This window comes from Heteronotia binoei, chromosome 5 (assembly GCF_032191835.1).
Source record: "Heteronotia binoei isolate CCM8104 ecotype False Entrance Well chromosome 5, APGP_CSIRO_Hbin_v1, whole genome shotgun sequence".
Classification (NCBI taxonomy): Eukaryota; Metazoa; Chordata; class Lepidosauria; order Squamata; family Gekkonidae; genus Heteronotia; species Heteronotia binoei.
In genome coordinates, this window is record NC_083227.1 from 25,754,726 (window position 1) to 25,778,208 (window position 23,483).

The following is a 23,483-nucleotide window of genomic DNA, read 5'->3' on the forward strand; positions in this document are numbered from 1 at the left end:
TGGCTGGTGCAAATAATTGCATTGGGAGCATGAGCGTTTGTTGTTTTGGAAGTGAGGTAGGATGGCTGAGAGGTTTTGTTTTGAAAAAGCCAGAAGTGATAAAGGCAAATTGCACACTTGGCTTACAATAGACCGCACCGGAGACCCAGACTGGCAATCTCCAGGCGATTGTGATAAGGACTATTTGTTTGCTCAACAGACTAAGTCAGAAAGTTCTGTTGAATTGTTCCCGCATGGCGTGAGAAACGAGCTGCGGAATAACAACTCCAAGGCTGAATATGAGGCTGTGGGAAGGTCGGTACTTTGCCGGCCAGAGCCAGCTTCATGGGCTGAGGAATGGATGAAACCTTTTTCGTCACCTAGAGTATGGAGGGAAGAGGAGCCACCGAGGCTGGGAGAGTGAAGAAGGCACAGACATTTTGCTGCTTCCCCTCCGCCAGAGTATTGCCCGGTGAGAATGCCTCGTTCCTGTGATGAAGTAAAGAGAGTGCACAGTTCACCTCACTTGTATGTGGAAGAGAGAGACCGTGCTGTTCCCTGTCAAGTTAAAATTCCTGAGGGGAGAGGACAAGCAGTTTTATCTTATGCTGGTCTGCAGGGAAGGCGTCGGCAAAGCCCTTCGTCAGGGGATTCTTATGGAGAAGAGGACTACAGAACGGGCAGAGACTATGAGGGAGAGAAAGTTGGCCCTCCTCGCTGTAGACTTGAACAAGAGGAGCCGTTCTGGCAGTGTCCAAAGATTAAGACCCCCTGGATGTTTGATAGGAAGATGTTTCCTGTTTATAAGCCAAATATGGACATTTTGGCTTATTTAAGTTTGTTTGAACTTGTGAGGAGATGGGAGTGCCTTATCGTTTTTATGTAACCATTTTGAGGTCCTTGTTGTGTGGGGAAGTTTTGGAATTGATGTCAGAGATGCCAGCTGAAATTGCTCTTTCTTATTCAAAGTTTAAAATCCTGGCTAAGTAACGTTTTGCTCTGAGTGCAGAGACTTATCGAAAGGCGTTTCGAAAAGTTGAAAAAGTTGCTCCTGCTAAGAGTTTGCATGTGGTTGCTGCTAAGCTTAGCCAGAACTTTGATCGGTGGATTCAGGCAGAAAATGTTTCTAATTTTGCTCAATTGAAAGATTTGGTGTTGAGAGAGCAGTTTATGCGTTTGCTTCCAGAAGATGTTGCACCCCTTGTTTTGGATCGGTGCCCTGCTGATTTGGATGAAGCTGCAGACCTTGCACAAAGGTTTAAACTAAATAGACAGAGAGGGCCGGTTAAATCTGTAACAGCTGAGACCTATAAATTATCCAAGTTAGAAGGGGGAGGGAAGGGTATCCTCTCTCCTAAAAATGAGTTGTGTAAATCTCCCCAGATGGAGGTACGACCTAGAGTAAGCCCGGCAAGTGGACTTTTTTTGTAAAACATTGGGTCACCAGGCAAGGGCTTGCCCGGTTTTACAAGAGTGGGGCAAGAAGGCACAGATTAAAGATAAAAACGTTCCTTGCGTTAGTCCACCAGCTGTTAGAATAGTTTCGCAGAGGGAGGACTGGGAGGAGGAGGAGAGTGAAACAGCTCCTGTTGCTCAGGCAACTATTTTATCGCAACCTCCTCTTGTAACAGAGAACTTAGAGCAAATTAACCCTTCATCACCCTTGCGGAGTTCAGCTCCTCCGAGTGTCAGATGGGCACAGTTGGAGTTCTCTGAAGATATTTGTATTAATCAGATCCCGGTGACAGGGTACTTTGATTCTGGAGCGCAAATCACCTGTGTTAATCAATCTTTGGTGAGACCAGAACAGTACTTATCTGGAAAGTTGTGGGTTACACCTTATGCATCAGCTCCCGTAGCTGGGGATGTGGCTAGAGTCCCTGTGAAGTATGGGGAGGTAACGGCTGAGCTGGAAGTGTTGGTCCATTCGGACACGCATAAAAACCCCGTGTTAATTGGAACAGATCTGGAGTTTTTGGCTCATTTGAAGAGGAAATCTAGGGAAGCTCCTGAAAAGAGTCAAGCTGGTTCTGTGATTGTGATAATAGAAAATCAACGACAGGTCTGTCCATTTATTTGGAAGAATGTTTACTATGCTGGAAAACACAAAAGCAACGTGTGGTTGCACTGTCTACAGCAGAGGCCGATTTTTGCACACTTTCTGCTGCATGTACAGAAATAGAATGGTTTAGACAGCTGCTAAGACCTGCAAATAGAAGCAAAGCAGCCTGCAGAAGTATTAGAAGATAACCAAGCAGTGATTGAAATTGCTAAAGCAGAAGGGGTAAAAACTAGAAATAGATACACCGATAGAGATTTACAAGATAATGCATGGTATGGAGAAAGTAGAGAAAGAAGTACTTTTCTCCCTTTCTCACAATACAAGAACTCGTGGGCATTCGATGAAATTGCTGAGCAGACAGGTTAAAACGGATAAAAGGAAGTACTTCTTCACCCAAAGGGTGATTAACATGTGGAATTCACTGCCACAGGAGGTGGTGGCGGCCACAAGCATAGCCACCTTCAAGAGGGGTTTAGATAAAAATATGGAGCAGAGGTCCATCAATGGCTATTAGCCACAGTGTGTGTGTATATATGAAATTTTTTGCCACTGTGTGACACAGAGTGTTGGACTGGATGGGCCATTGGCCTGATCCAACATGGCTTCTCTTATGTTCTTAAAAAGCCCTGGCTACTATTGTGCTGAGTCTGGCGGACGACCAACTTTTGTACGTCCATGGAAAGGCGACAGCGAAGGAGGTGTGGGACGCTTTGCGGGGAATTTATACACGGACTACTGCCGGTTCATTGATAGTCTTAGCAAGGAAAATGTACAGGACTTTGTTGTTGCCAGGCGGGTCTATGAGAGCTCATTTGGATTGCTTAACTGGCTGCTTTCAGGAGCTACAAGTCAGAGGCAAAGATGTGTCTGTAGGAGATCAAGTTTACATTCTGTTGAGCTCTCTCCCCTCAGATTATAATTTCCTAATTACTTCATTAGAAAGTACACCTTCTGCTTCTTTCAGCCTTGAGTACGTTACTGCATGGCTTCTAGATGAAGAGAGGAGATTGCAGGCTGGGAGGGAGGAGGCTGCTGTTTCCAGAAGCAGTGCCAAGGGGCAGCCGGCCAAGGATGTTTCCAGGATGATCGATAGTGCAGCTGGCGGCTGGAAAGATAACGCTGGCCAGTCTCTGGCTCTGAATTTAAGAAAATGCTTTGTTTGTGGATCACAGTCGCATTTGAAAAAGGCTTGCCCAGAATGGAAGAAGAAGAGAACCTGGAAATCATCTGCCCAGCAGTCAGCTCGGAGTGAGCAGGCGAAGCTCATAACAACTGTGGCCCCGCAGAGGGTTGTTTCGTGGTTGCTTGACTCTGGGGCTACATCTCACATCTGCAATCAGGAAGACCTGCTGGAGAGCAGCCTGAAGCATGTTCATTTAGCAGATGGTTCTGTAGCTAGTATTGTATGTGAGGGAAATGTGAGCATTCCTGCATTGGGATGTGTAGTATCTCATGTGCTGTGTGTTCCAACTCTTGCTCAAAATTTCCTGAGTGTAAGTGCCTTGGCTAAGGATGGTTACAATGTGTAATTTACTGACAAGACATGTAATGTGATTAAGCAAGGGAAGGTGTTGGCTACAGGGAAGTGCATTAAGAATGTATATGCGCTGGAGAGTGTGCCAACCCAGGCAGGCAAAGTAACCAATGAATGTCCTCACAAGGACTGCGTGCATTTATTGCACAGATGTCTAGCCCATGTGAGTTTTCATACTATTGATAAGACCTTGGCTCTTTTGGCAAAAGAAAAAGTACAGAAATGCAATTGTTTTCTTGACTGCCAGATTTGTAAAAAAAGTCAAGAGCAAGGCATACCCTGTGGCTAGGAAAAGTGAGAGGGTGTCAGAGTGGCCCCTAGCTCTGATTCATGTAGATGTCATAGGCCCCTATCCAAATAGCTACTCGGGTTCAAGGTTTGCACTCACTCTGATGACTATTCTCGTTATGGGTGGGTTTTTCCCATGAAACATAAATCACAAGTGTTTCAGACATTTAGGCAATGGGCCACAAGAGTGCAAAAGCAGCTAGGAACACAAATAATCGCTGTTCAGACAGACCAGGGAGGCAAGTTTATGTCCAATGATTTTGAGGCCTGGTATAAAAAACATGGGGTGGAACACAGGGTGGCAAATGCATGTGTGCCACAAGAGAATGGGGTGGCAGAAAGGCGCAACGGGGTTCTTCAAAGAATGATCCATGCCATGCTTGAAGATGAAGGGCTGCCAATGTCATATTGGGCAGAAGGGATCTGCATTGCCTCTTTTTTGATCAATAGGGTCTGGACTAGTGCTATGGACAATATCCCCTATCGGGTGCTTTTCCAGAGGGATCCCAGCCTGAGGTTCCTGAGAGTGTTTGGGACCAGAGCGTGGGTGAATGTACTTCTGAAGCAGAGGAGAAAAGGTGCTGCAAGGTCCAAGAAATTGGTATTCTTAGGCTACCAGACCAATATGAAAGCCTATAGGTTTGCAGACCAAGAAAAGAAGCTGACTTACAGTAGGTCAGCTAATTTCAGTGAACATGAAAACTGGTCAAAGGTGCATGGCTCTGAATTAAGTCCTTATGTATCATTACCTTGTGATGATGGTAGGCAGGAATCTGGGTCAACAGAACCACCAGTAATTAAGTAGGAGGAAAGTACAACTCCAGGGCCTAGTTCAGTCAGCACTAATAGTTCTGAACAAGAGATTAGAGTGTCTGCAAGGATAAATAAAGGGGTGCCTCCGGTAAGGTTTGGTTATGAACCTGAAGCGCATCAATTTTATGCCAGTGAGCCGGAAAATTACGCTCAAGAAATGGCTATGGAGGGTGCAGAAAAAGAAGCGTGGCTAAAGGCTATGGATAAAGAATACCAGTCATTAGTAAAAAACGAGGTGTTCTCTGAAACCAAGATACCTGAAGGGAAAAATGTGGTATCATGTAGGTGGTTGTATAAAATCAAACATCTACCAGATGGAACCCTACAGAGGAAGGCCAGGTTAGTGGCCAGAGGTTTTTCGCAAGTACCCAGAACAGATTACGACCAGATATTTGCCTCGACAATGAGAGCTGAAACGCTCAGGGTGGCCTTGTGCAAGGCTGGTATAGAAAACAAAAGGGTCCATCATTATGATTTCCAGACAGCTTATCTAAATGTGGAGTTGCCTGAGGAATTATATATGCAGGAGGTGCCAGGCTACGAATGCAACGGAGAAAACCTTGTATTGAAACTGAGTAAGTCATTGTATGGCTTGAAACAGTCAGCATGTTGCTGGTATAAATGCCTAAGCACAGCATTAATAAACAAAGGGTTCAGGCAAGGGATGGCAGACCCTTGCATGTTTGCAAAACAAGTGTATGGATCTGAAATCCAGGTAGTTGTCTGTTAGGAATCAGTTCTAAAATGGCTGAACTGCCTCCATCTTGATTACTAGTGATGTAGTTTCTGTAAGGTAAAATGCAACTGCTGAATCATGTACCGGGTGCTTCACGTTACTGTTGTAATGTGGAATGGTCACCTGTAATTAAACTTTTGCTGTGTCATGCTGAGATAGCATAATTGGTATAAGTATAAAGGAAGGTCAGAAGGATTGCTCTTTCTGCTGATAAGGATCGTGAGTACTGCATTGCTTACTGTCCGGTTTGGCAGCGAATACTGTGTATTTGACCTAGGCTACTGTGCTTGGATCATTCTCTGTGTACTATCTGTTATTTACTGTTTAACTGCTGTGTTTTGGACTGATTACTGTGAACGACCCTGGCTTGGCAACGACTAAGAGTATTGGATACTGTACTGGTAAATATATCCACTGTGACTAAAGTCTGTGTCTCTTGTCTACTCACTATCTAGTGTTTTTGTCTCCATTCCTTTCATTCAACAGCAGCTTCTAAGAACTGCACACTGCCAAGTTCTCTGTCATTGGTTATGGGCCCAGTGGTGCTGATCTGAAGAAAGAGGAGGCGGCACAGTGTTGTGGTGAAGACTGAGGCTTACTGCCAAGTTGTCTAAAGATAAGTACAGAGGTGGAAGCGGCTAATGTTGTTTCGTTTTCTGGTCTCAGCATTACAAAGCTGAATGGGACAAACTATGCTACGTGGTCCCAGAAGGTCAGTTTGTTATTACAGCAGTAAGAGCTGTGGGAGGTAGTGGTGGATCCCATAGGAGAGCTGGAGGGAGAGAAAAATGAGAAAGCTGTTGAACTTTTGCAAAAGAAGGATGTTAAAGCTTTGTCTTTAATAGGGCTTTCTCTAGACGACTCCCAGCTGGTGCATATTGCTGGTCTGGAAACGGCTAATGGATGTTGGAGAGCCTTGTGGCAAATTTACGTTCAGGGCATTGTCGGTTCGCAGATACATCTGGTGAGGAAACTTCTGCATACCAGGTTGGCAGCTGGTGATGATGTTTTATCTCATTTAGAATGTATGCGTAGGATGCTTTTGGAATTAAGAGAGCACAACCAAATGTTCACTGGATCACAGGAGGTGTGCATACTTTTGAGTTCCCTAGATGCATCATATGACGCCCTGATAACTAGCCTGGAGGGTTTGCCTGACACTGCATTGACGATGAATGTCGTGACTGGCAGACTGCTGGAAGAGTATAGCAAGAGGCAAAGTAATTCGTCTCTGCGAACAGAGAAAAAGTTTTCCTGGAAACTGGAGAAGGGCAGTGGTTTTACTGCTAAGGAGGAGCCTGAGACTCTGCAGACCGGTAATGTTATGCCTGTACGTAAGAAATGCTATCGTTGTGGTTCATCTGCACATTTGTTTAGGAACTGCCACGTCAAGAGAGAGAAGGAGAGACAGACCAATAAGGGGTCGGCTGCACGAAGAAATGGGAATGTGCATTTAGTTGCAAGTGGTAAGTCCACTACCCATGCTCAGTGTTTCCTAATTGATAGTGGAGCGTCTGAAAGGCTTTGCAGGGTGCGGAGCATGTTTAGCACCTATACTCCTGTAACTAACCAGTCTGTTATTCTAGCTGACGGCGTGAAAGCAGCTGTTGTTGGGCAAGGAAAAGTGTTCCTGCCGAGTTTGAAGAAGGAGCTGCAAATGGGCTACGTCCCTTCGCTCAAGCTGAATTTACTGTCTGTGTCTGCTCTGAGCAGAGAGGGCTTTACATTGAAATTTGACTCCTCATGCTGCGAACTGACGAGCAGAGGAGTGGGAGTTAAGGCCATGCTGAAGGATGATTTGTATGTGTTACAAACTCAGGTACAAATGTGTAACAATGTCTGTGTTAATAAACCCGAGCATGATCATTGTTGTCACCTTTTGCACAGAAAATTAGGTCACGTGGGTTTTCCTGCTTTAAAGAAGACTGTGGAACAAGCAGAAGGCATTAGGCTTAAACCATGTAAGGAATTTCTGGATTGTGAAATATGCAAGATGGTTAAGTCAAAGAATGCTGCTGTTCGTGTTCCAAGTAAGTTTACCAGCACTAAACCCCTTGATCTGGTGTTTATGGATCTCATTGGACCATTTAAGGAATCCCAAGGTGGTGCAAGGTATGTGCTCAGTATTGAGGATCATTATTCAAGGTATGGTTTTGTTTACCTGTTAAAAGCAAAATCTGAAACCTTTCAAAATGTGCAAAATTGGCTGAGGTTTGTAAGGAAGAAAACTGGAAATATGCCTATCTGTGATTACAGATAGAGACACAGAATTTGTGAATAATCAATTCCAAAGCTTCTTTAAAGAGCATGGAATAGAGCACAGATTGACTGCTCCATATAGATCAACACACAACACTTTTTTGTGAAGGACGAAGTCAGACACTGCAAAACATGACCCTGTGTACGTTGCGTGATGCTGATATGCCCTGGAGGTTTTGGGCAGGGGCAATGTGCTGTGCAAATTACAACCTTAACAGAACTTGGAGTTCGTCCACTGGAAAGATACCAGCCAGCCTATGGCACAACAAAGTAACTGATTTGGCAAATGTACATGTGTTTGGTGTAACAGCGTTTGTTCATATCCCCCACCAGCTCAGACGTAAAGGCCAGGTGAAGGCGAGACGTATGAGATTTCTTGGATATGAGAGAAATGGAAGCTGCTACCATTTTGGTACACTCAACAGTTGTGAGGTTGTAAACAGTGCCTCAGCTACATTCCTGGAGTCAGAGGGATGGATCCGCTGCACGCAATCTTCAGCGTTTTCGTCGACAGAGGCTGAACAGGGAAACCGATTTCACATCAACCCGTTGCCTAGTGACCCAGAGGAGGAAAAGGCGGTCAAGTTAACCCCTGATGTGCCTGACAAGGAGGAAATGGAAGCAAAGCCTACCAGTGATGAATCATCCCAGAGGAGTGTGGAAGCTGATGTTCCTGCATTGAGGAGATCCACACGTGAGAGGAGAGCTCCTGAACGCTACAGTTCTGTAATGTCTGCTGTGTCAGAACCGGAGAAATATACTGACATTTTCTCTCTGTCTACAGAAGAGCAGTTTAACTGGAAATCTGCTATGGACATGAGTTTTGTTCCCTAAAACGTTTGAATGTATACGTAGAGGCTGATTCTGTTCCTGATGGTGTGAAACCCATAGGTACAAGATGGGTGTATAAGGTGAAAACAGACCAGTCTGGGGGGGGAAAGTATAAAGCAAGGCTAGTGGCACAAGGATGCAGACAGAGCTGTGAATCATATGACGAGATTTTTGCGCCAACACTTAAAAGTAGTTCACTACTAACTGCTTTGACTGTTGCAGCAAAGGAAAAGCTCTGGTTTACACATTTAGATGTCTGTGTAGCATATTTAAATGCTGATTTGGAGCATCAGATCTATCTGACAAAGCCAGAAGGTATTCTTAATACTGGAAAGAAATACTGGTTGCTTAAGAAAAGCTTGTATGGGCTACGTCAGAGTGGTCATCAATGGTCTAAATGCCTAGTGGGTACACTAAAAAGTTTAGGGTTTACCCAGAGCATTGCTGATCCATGTGTATTCACCAGAGGAAGTGGTGCAACAAGGTGTATTATTCTAACTTTTGTTGATGATCTGGGAATACTGACCAAGACTAAGAAACAAACTGATGATATTGTCTCAGCTCTGAATAAGAAATTTAAGCTGAGTAATCTTGGCACTGTACAAACCTATGTGGGTGCAGATATAACAAAAACTGCACAAGGTTTTAAACTGTCTCAAAACCCTAAAATCATAGATTTGTTAAAGTACAACAAGATGACAGATTGCAAAACTGCTGCAACACCAATGGTGATTGGCTTTGTACTGAAAGTCCACCATGCAATGTTGAGATGTACAGTGAGCTATATCAGTAACTGGGCACGCCCAGACATATCAGTCGCCTGTAATCTGTTGGCTAGAGCATCCCAGAACCCTACACAGAATCATTGGATTGCTGCAAAAAGAGTGTTAAGATATTTAAAGAACACTGCTGACTGGTGTCTGTATATTGAACCAAGGGGGGAACTAGCGCTTAAAGCATATACTGATGCAAGTTTTGCAAGTGATTGTGATAATAGAAAATCAATGACAGGTCTGTCCATTTATTTGGGAGAATGTTTACTATGCTGGAAAACACAAAAGCAGCATGTGGTTGCACTGTCTACAGCAGAGGCCGATTTTTGCACACTTTCTGCTGCATGTACAGAAATAGAATGGTTTAGACAGCTGCTAAGACCTGCAAATAGAAGCAAAGCAGCCTGCAGAAGTATTAGAAGATAACCAAGCAGTGATTGAAATTGCTAAAGCAGAAGGGGTAAAAACTAGAAATAGATACACCGATAGAGGTTTACAAGATAATGCATGGTATGGAGAAAGTAGAGAAAGAAGTACTTTTCTCCCTTTCTCACAATACAAGAACTCGTGGGCATTCGATGAAATTGCTGAGCAGACAGGTTAAAACGGATAAAAGGAAGTACTTCTTCACCCAAAGGGTGATTAACATGTGGAATTCACTGCCACAGGAGGTGGTGGCGGCCACAAGCATAGCCAGCTTCAAGAGGGGTTTAGATAAAAATATGGAGCAGAGGTCCATCAGTGGCTATTAGCCGCAGTGTGTGTATATATATATATATAAAAAAAATTGCCACTATGTGACACAGAGTGTTGGACTGGATGGGCCATTGGCCTGATCCAACATGGCTTCTCTTATGTTCTTAAGGTAAAATGCAACTGCTGAATCATGTACCAGGTGCTTCTCGTTACTGTTGTAATGTAGAATGATGTCACCTGTAATTAAACTTTTGCTGTGTCGTGCTGAGATAGCATAATTGGTATAAGTATAAAGGAAGGTCAGAAGGATTGCTCTTTCTGCTGGTAAGGATCGTGAGTACTGCATTGCTTTCTGTCCGGTTTGGCAGCGAATGCTGTGTATTTGACCTAGGCTACTGTGCTTGGATCATTCTCTGTGTACTATCTGTTATTTACTGTTTAACTGCTGTGTTTTGGACTGATTACTGTGAACGACCCTGGCTTGGCAACGGCTAAGAGTATTGGATACTGTACTGGTAAATATATCCACTGTGACTAAAGTCTGTGTCTCTTGTCTACTCACTATCTAGTGTTTTTGTCTCCATTCCTTTCATTCAACAGCAGCTTCTGAGAACTGCACACTGCCAAGTTCTCTGTCATAGTCTTTGTTGATGATTTGCTTGTCATATTTCATTCTGATGCACAATTAGAATGGTTTCACAATACTGTACAAGGTTTATTTGCAGTACAACATCTAGGGCCCATTAGACACTATTTGGGCATTGATATTACCAGAAATGTGCAAGGTCAATATGAATTGTGTCAGAAAGAAAAAATAAGCAAACTGTTGAAAAAATTGGAATGACAAATGCTAATTTTGTTCCTACACCTATGGTCCCTGGCTACATTAATAAGCCAGAAGATGTGCCATTTGATGATGTATCTTCATATCAATCCTTAGTAGGCTCGCTATTATACTTGGCGTGCTGGGCAAGACCAGATATTAGCTTTGCTGTCCATATGCTCTGCCAAAAGAATGCAAAGTCATACGTAAGAGACTGGATTGCAGCAAATAGAGTCTTGTGATACCTGAAAGGCACAGCTGAGTATAGATTAACACTAAAGGTGGGTGATGAACCACAAATGAAAATATTTTGTCATGCCAACTGGGGTGACAGACCAGATGGCAGGTCAACAACTGGGTTTGTGGTATGCATTGGAAATGCCTTAATTATGTGGAAAGCAGTGAAGCAATCGCTGGTGGCAGTGAGCACATGTGAAGCTGAGTTTAGTGCTCTAAGCCAGTGCATTATTGATATAGAATGGCTGTGTCAACTAATTAGAGACATGGGAATAAAATGTACATTGCCTGTGCCAATCTAGGGTCTATATTATTGTTTTATGGTTTTATTGTATTGTACTGTATTGTTATGATTTTAATTCATAAGTTTTAATTGTAGCTTGATCTATGTTGTTATCCACCCTGAGCCTGCTTGTGGGAAAGGGCAGAATACAAGTAAAATAAACAAACAAAAGCACAGAAGCAGCACAGACCCCGGAAGGCTGGGAGGGAGGGTACACACGCGCTCAGAGACCCTCAGGGCCTGCCCTCCCTTGCCATGCCACCCTGCCGCCATCACCATGACAGGTGCAGGGGGGGGGGGGCGGCTAGGGTGCTAGACACCATAGCACCAGCCCTGGGTATTGTAATATTGGATTTACAAAATTAGCAAATCATGGTTTGTTCTTTACTCGATAACACTGTTCATTACACCCTTATCAATCATGATCCTACAGATCATATTTGAAGACTCATACAAAGATCAACAACAGAGGCTTACAACCTAGGTTATATCATGAAACAAATCTTTAAATTTTCACTTAAAGGAGTTCTACACACATAAATAGGACAGTCCTCCACATGCTCGACCTATTGCCCCAGGCACTGGATCCGCTTCTGAACCCTTAGCACAATTTTTTAAATTCTTATTTATAACCCTTTGTTAGCCAGACCGAGTCTTATATCAAGAACACTACACATTTTATAAATTTAGTAAAACATTTTCCTATTCCAGAAAATACTCTGTTGGTGACATTAGATGTGACAGCATTGTATACTAATATCCTGCATGGTGAGGTATGCCTAGTCATTGAAAACATTCTGGACTCGAATCCCAATCTTCCTCCACCTACGTTTTTCTTTTAAAGTTATTGGATTTGATTTTGGATAAAAGTTATTTTTGTTATGATCAGTCCTTTTACTTTCAAACATGTAGCGTAGTAATGGGTGGCCCTGTTGCACCCAGCCTTGCAAACCTTTATATGTATGTCTTCGAATGGAGACATATATTATTGTCAGTGTTAAGTTGCTTTAAGACAGGGACACTTCCCTACGCGTATCAAAACTCTGTCATCGGTTATGGGCCCAGTCTCCTGGAGAGTAAGAGCAACATAAGTGCCAACAGTCCTGTGGTCTACTCGTGAGTAACAGCCGTCCTGTATTCAAGTCTCCGGTTTTCTTGTTAAGAGACTGAACGGAGATAATTACAGCACCTGGTCCGAGAAGGTCACTATGCTTCTAAAATACCAAGGCTTGTGGGAGTACGTGACGAATCCACCCGACGTAGCCCGTTTAGACGCTGCTAATGATGCAGCTGAAATTGCTAAACACAAAAGCAACGAGGATAAGGCTTGTGCTTTAATTGGTCTCACTTTGGAAGACAGCCAGCTTATCCACATAAAATCCTTAAACAGTGCAAAAGCAAGTTGGGATGCCCTAAAGTCTCTTTATGTTAGTGACAGTGTGGGGTCCCATATATACTTAATGAAGAAACTCCTTACAGCAAAATATGAGGCTGGTGGGGACATGAATAGCCACCTAGAATTCGTGAAAAGGAATTTGCAGCTGCTGCAGGAGAAAGAGGTGATTTTTTCTGAGCAACAGCAAGCCTACATAATCCTTTGCTCCCTGGACGCTAGTTACAATCAGTTTGTAGCCAACTTGGATATATTACCAAGAACTGAGATAACAGTGTCTAACATCACCCACTGTTTAATGAATGAGGACATGAGGAGGAGGAATGCAGCTATGTTTCAGCCATCTCCAGCTTATGCAGGCAAGTCTCCCGGACGGGAGGAATTTAAAGGGGCAGATAATCATGCAGCAAATGATAAAATTTTCTCAGTGAGGAGATGTTTTTTGTGTAACAGCTCAAAACACCTCAAGCACCAATGTAAACGCTTCAAAGAGAAACAGTCAACAGTAACTCCCAAGGGAGGAAAGCACGTGAACCTTGTTGTTAACAATTCTTCCTATAGCAACCAGTTCTTAATTGACAGTGGTGCGACTGTGAACATCGTTAAGAACAAAAATCTCTTTGACACCTACACACCAGTTAAAGGTCAGTGTGTCAAATTAGCAGATGGGCTTTGTGCCCGGGTAGCAGGAAATGGTCTTGTTAAAATTCCTAGCCTTAAAAGAACACTTCAAATGCTTCATGTGCCAAGTTTAAAGTATAATATGATATCTGTATCTACTTTGACTGAGCAAAATTTTAAAGTCTCTTTTACAGCTGACAGCTGCCTGATTAATGCAGATGATTTTTCTGTTGTGGCCAAAAGGAAAGACAATTTATATTTCTTGGAGAGTGATGATATGATCCACCATGTGAGTATGAATAAGCCTCCTCACGAGGAGTGCATTCACATGTGGCACAGACGGTTGGGGCATATAAATTTCCATGCTGTTAAAAGAACTTTACAAGCAGCTGAAATTACTCCCAAGGCCTGCAATTGTTTTGTTGACTGTGAAATCTGCAAGGCAACAAAATCTAAAGCAGCACCAACTGTATCTCCAACAAAATTCAAGTCTGATGCAATACTGGACCTCGTTTTCCTAGATCTGATTGGACCCTTTCCAACCAGAAGTTTGGGCGGAGCTAAATTCTGTTTGCATATAGAGGATCATCATTCTCGCTATGGTTTTTGTTTTTTACTTAGATCAAAGGCTGAGACGTATCAAACTTTCAGCAATTGGCTTCGTTTCATCAAGAGGAAAACAGATAAGGTTCCACGCATTATCATTACTGATAATGGTACAGAATTTTGTAATGACAAAATGTTTTCCCTATGCAGGAGATATGGAATCAGTCATCAACGGACGGCACCGTACCGACCACAACATAATTCATTTTGTGAAAGGAGAAATCAAACCCTTTATAATATGTGCTTCTCTATGTTGAGAGACAGCAACCTACCAATGTGTTATTGGGCGGAAAGTATAATGTGTGCTTCCCATGTTCTAAACTACTCTTGGTCTTCTGCTACTGGCAAAATACCAGCTGAGATATGGTATGGCAGAAAGGTTACAATTAACCATATAAAGATATTTGGGATACCAGCTTATGTAAATATCCCAAAGCAGCTCCAGAGAAAGGGGCACAACAAGGCTGTTAAGTTGTTATTCCTTGGTTATGCGAATAATCACAAGGCTTACAGATTTTCCCAAGCAGGTGAAAAGAAGATAACAACTTCATGCTCTGCAAATTTTCTGGAAACCTCTGTGGGTTGGGAGAGAACGTCCTCTACAGTATTCCTGCCTGCAGCGGAGAAAACTGGTACGCCGACACCACCTAGAGGCGAGAGGCGGAGTCCTTCACCCAACAGCAGAGACATCAAGCCAGAACCTGTAACACCTCCATCTTCGGGAGCGGGAGTGTCACAGCAGCAGCAGCAGCAGCAGCCAGATGTCCAGCATAAAGCGCCAGATGAGGAAACAACACCGGTTCTACGACGATCTACGAGAGAAACACGTCCTCCAGATCGCTACAGTCCGGGACAAGCGTGCATCGTTCTTGCTGAACCTTCCAGCTATGAGAGCATCAAGCATCTAACGCAAGATGAACAGACTGGATGGTCAGATGCCATGAATGCGGAACTTGAGTCGTTGAAAAGTCTGCAAGTGTATGAAAAGTCTGTAATACCACCCAACCAAAAACTCATTGGGTGTAGATGGGTTTTACTCATTGGGTGTAGATGGGTTTTTAAGTTAAAATCTGGATCAGATGGGCAGGTGCAATACAAGGCTAGACTTGTGGCACAAGGGTACTTACAGTCAGCACTAGACTATGACGAAACTTTTTCACCTACACTCAAGGCCACATCAATCTATTGCGCATTATCTTATGCAGCAAAACACAAGTGTGTAATTAAACACCTTGATGTCAAAACCGCTTACCTACACGCACCTCTAGAACATACAATTTATATGAAATTGCCACCAGGTGTGTCTGGTGAAAATGGCAATGTAAATTCATGTTGGAAACTTAAAAAATCTTTGTACGGGTTAAAACAATCTGGGCATCAGTGGAATCAATATCTAACTGAATGTTTGAAAAGGCTTGGTTTCAAACAAGGTGTAGCTGACCAATGTATATTTGTCAAGGGAAAAGGGGAGCAGCAGTGCTTAATACTTGTCTTTGTGGACGACTTAGCCATAATGTGTAGAAATGCAAAAATGCTAAATACCATTGTTGAAACTCTAAAGAACCAGTTTACAGTGAGAGATCTGGGCAACATCAGACAATATGTTGGCTTGGACATAGAATGTGTAAATGGAGGGTACCGAGTCTCACAAAAGGGTAAAATAACTCAGTTATTGAAAAGTTACAAAATGGACCAAAGCAAGGGAGTTAAATGCCCTATGCTACAGAATTTTGACATAGATGACAATGAGAGTCCATTGTTTGACCAAAGTATTTATCAGTCCTTGATTGGCAGTCTTTTGTATATAGCAAACTGGTCAAGACCTGATATTGCAATGGCAACCAACCAATTGGCCAGGGCGGTGAAGCAGCCAAGACAGAGCCATTGGATTGCGGCGAAACACATCCTTAGGTACTTAAAAACATACTATAGAATACAGTTTGTTTATTACACCAACTAAAGACCTAAGAATATATGCATATGCAGATGCAAGTTTTGCCAGTGACCAAAACACCCGACAGTCCACTACCGGATTGGCAATTTTCTTTGGTGGTGCACTAATAGGATGGAAATCCTTGAAACAACAACATGTAGCCCTCTCATCATGCGAGGCAGAGTACTCAGCACTTAGCACAGTATGTAGCGAACTTATTTGGTACAAGCAGCTATTATCTGACATTGGTTTGTTTTATGTAGAACCTATAACTGTGTACGAGGACAATCAAGCGGCTATCAAGCTAGCAAACAGTCTAGGAGTAAAATCTAGATCAAAACACACAGATGTAAGGTTTCACAACGTAAAACAATGCTTAGAAGACAAGCTAATCAATCTCGAGTACTGCGCTACAGCTGAAAATATTGCTGATATCTTTACAAAGTCTCAGACACCTGTTAAACACAAGGAGAACTGTCTGAAACTAGGTTTAAAGTGAAGATGAAAAGGCTGGCAATGCTACTGTATATAAACTATGAATGTTAATGTGACTGTATAGAATGTTTAGTTCCATAAGGGGAGGATGTCAGTGTTAAGTTGCTTTAAGACAACTAAAAACTGCTGAATCATTTGTTATGTAACTAAGCTATACAGGAGTCACGAGAATCTCAGGTGCAGCTAATGAAAACAATCAGTGTTATGATTGGTGGGCTGTACTATATTAGTAAAAGGCCTTGCCCTGTGTGGGGGTGGTTGATGGTTGATGGTGTTGATGGAGAGAGAGAAGGAGCAGACGTTGTGTGTGAAGGAGGAACATCTTGCTTGCATACTGAAACTCTGAAGGATTGCTTAGCTACTGAATTTGATGTATGGACTGGATTTCTGACTTCTCTACTTGGACTAAGAATTGGTACTGTATATTGGACTGACTGACTTTACTGTGTATGACCCATTGGCTTGCCTGAGACTGCTTCTTACGTGTTAACCCAATACAACTGATTACTCGGCTGTCTTGGAGTTTTGTTTTTCTTTACCACAGTGTTCTGGAGTTGCACTTTACTATCTACTCAACAGGGACACTTCCCTACGCGTATCAAAACTCTGTCAATTATTAATCTGCTTACTCCGATCTTTTTTGGGGGGGTGGGCTAATATTACTCTATACAAGTGTTGTATAGACGATATTTTTCTATTATTCTTGGATACCAACACAATATAACTTTTTTTTTGCATGGATCAATTATTTGCATATGTTCATTAAATCTGATAATTCATTACAATACATATTCCGTTCATTTTTTTTGGATTTTTTTTTACAATGATTGCAATGAAGGGTCCAACAAATCGGCTGTAAAATGTATTGTAAGCCAACTGACAAAAAAAAAATCCTATTTGCATTTTGCCTCATGCCACCCCTACTATTTTTGCACTAAGTTGCCATATGGGCAATTTTTGTGAGCTAAACTGAACTCTTCCTTTTCAACAGAATATACTAAAGAATTCCTTATTTTAGAACATGAATTCAGGGAGATGGGTTATCCATTACATGTTATTAGAGGTGCAAAAATGAAGTCAGATAGTACGGAAAGAACACAATTGTTTTAAGTTCAACAGCAACAATATTTCATGTGCTTTTCAATTTTCTAACCAGTCAAATGGCATTAAAAGCCATTAATAAACATTGACGCATTATATCTCATTTACCAGGATGTACTCTACCACCTAACATTCTGACGAGAGAAATATTAACATTTTTCTCATTAAATCTGATATTGCTCAACATATTAGGAATCATACAGAAATGGACATTAAGGGAAATCATAGGTATGGACACTGTGCCATCTGCAAGTTCATGCTAGAGGGCAGTAATTTTCAGGATCCTTCTAAGCATATTAAAATTGACTTTCAATTTTTTGAAACCTGCTCCAGCAAACAGGTGGTATATTTAGCAATTTGCCCTAATGGATTATTTTACACCAGAATTTCTATGAGGTTAATTAATCAGTGGAGATAGGCTTGAGCTCTGAGAGAGCAGATAAAAAGTGCTATAAGGGTGAGGTTTGGCTTTCTAAACAGCTGGGGAAGTTACTGAGAATTTCTGAGTTTGTGTGACTGTGTGATTGCTGAAAATTCTGAGCTTGTGGTTGCTGGGGAACTGCTGTTTGTTTGGTTTGAGTGGGCTGAAGGTGATTGTTGCTGATTGATTAGGAGTGGCTGTGTTCCTGGGGCAGATTGAGGCCCCACCTTCTTTGCATTATTAAGCTGCGCCTTGCCAGATGTGCGAGCCAAAGGGCGAGAGCTAAAGAGCTCTTGGCCTGGGGGCTGCGTAAGGACCAGGAACCCAGATCCCTATTTTCCTTGTGTTCTCAATAAGGTAAGTAGACCCTCCAGAAGGAGAGCCACATAAACAAACAGGATTTAAAAAGGGACCATGACTACCTGTAATTTTTGACCACTGTCCGTTTGGCCTTTGGCACTATCTCTAGTTGCAGTCTCCTCATGAGGTGCTTGTTAGATGTTTTTACCAGAGCATCCAAACTGGAAAGACAGTAGGGTGCAGAACAGGTGGTTCTGATGTCCCACTACCATCAGTCCAGAAAGGACCATCATAATAACTTCCCCTTTGAACTTAGACCCATTTCAGAAACCTGTAAATCTGTGGAGTGTATATGAGCAAATCTGACCATATTATAGTTGCTAAATTAGTCCAGCAAATAAGTCAAATCAAGACTCAAAGGTTAACCCCTTTACTTTGTGAAATCCCTTCAAGGAACTAACATAACGGCCCTTTTGAGAAGCCAAAGTAGTCCCAAGAACTCTTACTGAAGTAAAAATAGCCCACCATTTGTTCGCAAAATAGTTTAATTCTGTACCCCTCCTTCAATTTTTGCAATCATCGTTATATCTTATTATAAACCCAACCCCCATGTGGCTTGACAGACTGAAAGAATGGGACCACATATACACTGGAGATATTCTTCTACAAAACCAGGGAAGCCCCCATTTTGGCAGAAAAATATAAGCACTTCAACAAAAAAATGGGTGGGGGTCAGAAAAGCCCCCAAATCAAATAACCTATATCGGCACTTGCACAACACACATCTCACCTCAGCACTAAGGATTGCCTAACAAGCTCTATAAACAAGTGCAAAACCAGTACAAACAAACTGGGAACCAACTCCAATCCCAATTGTTGCAAAAATGGCAAGCTTCGAAGTGACTACACCCCACTCAATACACAGAAGTGATTTCTTTTTTCAACAAGCCAGATGGACAAGCTCTGTTCCCTCTCCTCCTTCAAAGAAAACCCAATCCAGCAAGAGACACAAATTTCAAAAACAGTTACCACACATACCGTCACTCACTCTCCTCCTTCAGCTCCTCAAAAACAATGCAATCCTATGCATGTTCACTCAGAAGTAAGCCACATTTTAGTCAATGGAAAGTAGTCCTGCGTTAGCTTTCTTGGAGCTGCAACCACAATGATTGTATGTAGAAAATGTTAAAAGTGCAATTGTACCTTGTCAGGAATCAGTTCCAAAAATGGGTGAAACTGAATCCATCTCATGTACAGGTCATTTAGGTTTCTAAGTCAGGGTCAGAAGCCTGGGGGTGCTACTGGAGCCGTCCCTAAAGATGGAGGCTCAGATAGCGACCACTGCCAAGTTCGCGTTTTTTCATCTTAGACGGGCAAGGCAGTTGGCCCCCTTCCTGGACCCCAACGACCTAGCAACAGTGATCCATGCTACGGTCACCTCGAGGTTGGATTACTGCAATGCCCTCTACATGGGGCTGCCCCTGTGCCGGACCCGGAAATTGCAGCTGGTGCAGAATGCCGCGGCCCGGCTGTTACTGGGCCTCCCAAGATGGGGGCACATTCGGCCGGGTCTTCGGGCTCTGCACTGGCTCCCAATAACATACCGGGTCCGGTACAAGGTGCTGGTCATTACCTTTAAAGCCCTATATGGCCTGGGACCTGCCTACCTGAGGGACCGTCTCTCCCCACATGTTCCCCAGAGAGTACTGAGGTCTGGGACTCAAAATCTTCTCAACATCCCCGGGCCCAAGGAAGTGCGTCTCAAGACAACTAGACACAGGGCCTTTTCTACAATGGCCCCTACGTGGCGGAACCAGATACCGGAAGAGGTGAGGGCCCTGCAGGATCTTACTCAGTTCCGCAGGGCCTGTAAGACGACCCTCTTCCGGTTAGCCTACGCCTGACTGGATAAATGTAGCTTCTAGATTTCTGTGATTACTGTATAGTTTTAATGCTAAAATTTTTTTAAGGTTTTTAGGTTTTTAAATCCTTGATTTTAAATGTAATTACTTTGTTCCGATTTTATTGTTCTATTGTTTATTGTAAGCCGCCCTGAGCCACTCGTGGGAAGGGCGGGATATAAATCCCGGAATAAATAAATAAATAAATAAGTGAGTACTGATTAGGCACACTCCAGGTGCAACTGATTACCACTGTAGGGTGAGATGACATCACCTATGCTTATGCAACGTGATGAGTCAGAGGCTGATGTAATCTCTGGCCAGGTTGCATGATTAACATGCGTATAAAGTGAGGACAGCACGTTGCCTTATAGTTGGGTTAGAATTGTGAGTTCTGCGCAGCATGCTGTCCGTCTGTTTTGGTGAAACCATGCATTGACCGAAGAATCTGTATTTTGGACTATTCTCTGTAACTACTGCTATTTTACTGAACTATATGATTATCCCAGGATTGATTGAGACTACAAATACTGGATACTGTTACTGGTAAAATATATTTACTGTTATATACATCAGCGTTTGTCTCTATCAGCTAACTGTGTGTGCTCTTCTATACAAGATATACATTTCCTCAGCAGCAGCATCAGACAACTGCACTCTAAGTCATTAACATACCTTGATATCCTTTGGCGTTCCTTGTCCATAAGAAAATTATATGACATTACATAACCTAAACTTAATGTATTCTTCTAATTTTTTTATCTATGTAAATATAACCCAGATTCTATCACATTTCAATGACTAACAAAGTGCGGCAAGGGGACAGGTAGGCAGGGGTAATGGCAGGGGGAGCTGGGAACCAGTTCTTGAGATAACTGGGGGATAGGAGGGTATGGATGGAAGGAGATAGGAGGTGGTAGCTGCAATGAGAACAAGAGTTAAAGAAAGTTGGTGGGGATTGATGTCAGAAGCTAGAGGACAAAGGAAGGACCACAGAGGGAATTTACCTGTGAGGAGTCTTTGGTAGGGTTGCCAATCTCCAGGTGGGGGCAGGGGATCCCCCAGTTTGGAGACCCTCCCCCCCGCTTCAGGGTCTTCAGAAAGCGGGGGGAGGGGAGGGAACTGTCTGCTGTGAACTCTATTATTCCCTATGGAGATTCCCTATGGCTGTGGCTCCTATATGAAAAATGTACACACGTAAGTGTTTTGGAGTGGTAAGTTTTTCACTGAAATATTAATTTTTGAATTTTGGTTCCATTCAGCTGTGTGCTATCTTGTTTTGTCATTATCTTGGTTTATTCCAGATTGAGAGTAAAGATGTAATAAGAAGAATCATGAACATGGGTCAGTACTAATGGCTGTTCCTCCTGAAAAAACATAGAAAGGCATTACTCCTGAGAAAGTCTATTGATGAAATGGGCCTATATCCGGGTGTTCATGGACTCTTTTTTCAATATGGATATGTTAATATTGGACCTCCTTTACAACATGAAGCATGCCTAATTCACAATATGAAACATGACTTTTTTGCAATATGGAAATGTTAACATTGGACCTCTATTAAAATATGAAGTATGCCTAATTTACAATATGAAATATATGAATATTTATTATGACATGAAGTTTGTAAATTTTAAAATGTTGAGCATTAAAATATATGAGAGTTTTTTTAATTGGTTATTATATTCCTTGTTTACCATCACAGTAGTTGTTTAACTTTTATTGCCTATCCCATTTACTGTGTTTCTCCCCCTTTTTCCTGTTAAAATTCCCAGGTGGGGGCAGGGGATCCCCCAGTTTGGAGACCCTCCCCCTGCTTCCGGGTTCATCAGAAAGCAGGGGGAGGGGAGGGAACTATGTGCTGGGAACTCTATTATTCCCTATGGATATTTATTCCTATAGAAAATCATGGAGAATTGATCTGCGGGTATCTCGGGGTCTGGGGGGGTGTTTTTTGGGGTAGAGGCACCAAATTTTCAGTATAGCATCTAGTGCCGCTCCCCAAAATACCCCCCAAGTTTCAAAAAGATTGGACCAGGGGGTCCAATTCTATGAGCCACAAAGAAGGTGCCCCTATCCATTATTTCCTATGGAAGGAAGGAATTGAAAAGGTGTGCCGTCCCTTTAAATGTGATGGCCAGAACTCCCTTTGGAGTTCAATTATGCTTGTCACAGCCTTGATCTTGGCTCCACCCCAAATGTCTCCTGGCTCCATCCCCAATGTCTCCTGGCTCCACACCCAAAGTCCCCAGATATTTCTTGAATTGGACTTGGCAATTCTAGTCTTTGGGCATGCTCTCCGACCTTTTTCTACCCATTGCAAGAAAGTTTCCTGCCTTCAAGACAGCATTCAGACTAACTTTACTTACTGGTTGAGGTAAGAGCAACCCAAGAGATGTTGGCTTGCCCCAACGTTTAGTCTTATATCACTGAATACAGAGAAAGCCTTTGACAGAGTCCAACTCTCTCCACTTTGTATTAGACATGATAGGTTAGGAATTTACCAAATGCTACATTTCTATGGACTAAATAAATGGAAACCTCTTAACACCAAGGAGTAAAATAAATTATGCTGCTTTCCTTCCGTTTTGATTTTTAAAGGGTTTTTTTTTACGTCACACTCCTTAGCTTCCAATAAATAACCTTTTTTAGAAAGAAAAAAGGCCACACTTTTGAAATTTTTACCTTTTAAATATATTTCTAAAGATTTACACATCCAGAGTTGTATGGGCAAAGGAGGAAACCCTGTAGATGCACAGAGAAACCTTTTTTTCCCTATGCCACACTTGAGCCTGAGCTGACATTACTTTTACCTCACCTCTCTCTGGTCTTTTCATAATGTCCTTTCTCTAAGGAACAGGCTTTTTGACAATGTGGTCCAGGGGAAAAATAATTTGAACGAGTCTGCATATCCACAATAAGGGAGTGATGTTTCCAAACAATCCCTCCCCCCACAACTTTTCATTCAATCCCTAATCCACAAAATTTGGTCATGCCTAATTTTTTTTAAAAGAGGAAAGCATGAAATGACCAGCATCCCCATTCCACACTCTCCTCATCCACAATCTCTATAACAAATTGCCCCTTTCAGCACTGAGGCCACCAAAACCTCGGCCATGAGCAGGCCCGGCTACAGTACTGTGTAGAGATAGAACGTGGGCATCCGTGTTCTGTTATGAACACTGAAGATGAGAGAAGATTTTTTTTCCTATAAAAACCATTTCATTACAAGAACTATTCAAGTACCTTATTTTCCCTTAAGTGGGGAGGAGATTGGACTTTGGCACTTTATTTCCCTTAAGTGGGGTCTGGATTGAACTGTTATATTTGTTTTTGAAATTTCTTATAAGACTGATTGCAAATAGACATATAAATAATTGACTATTATAAAACAGTTG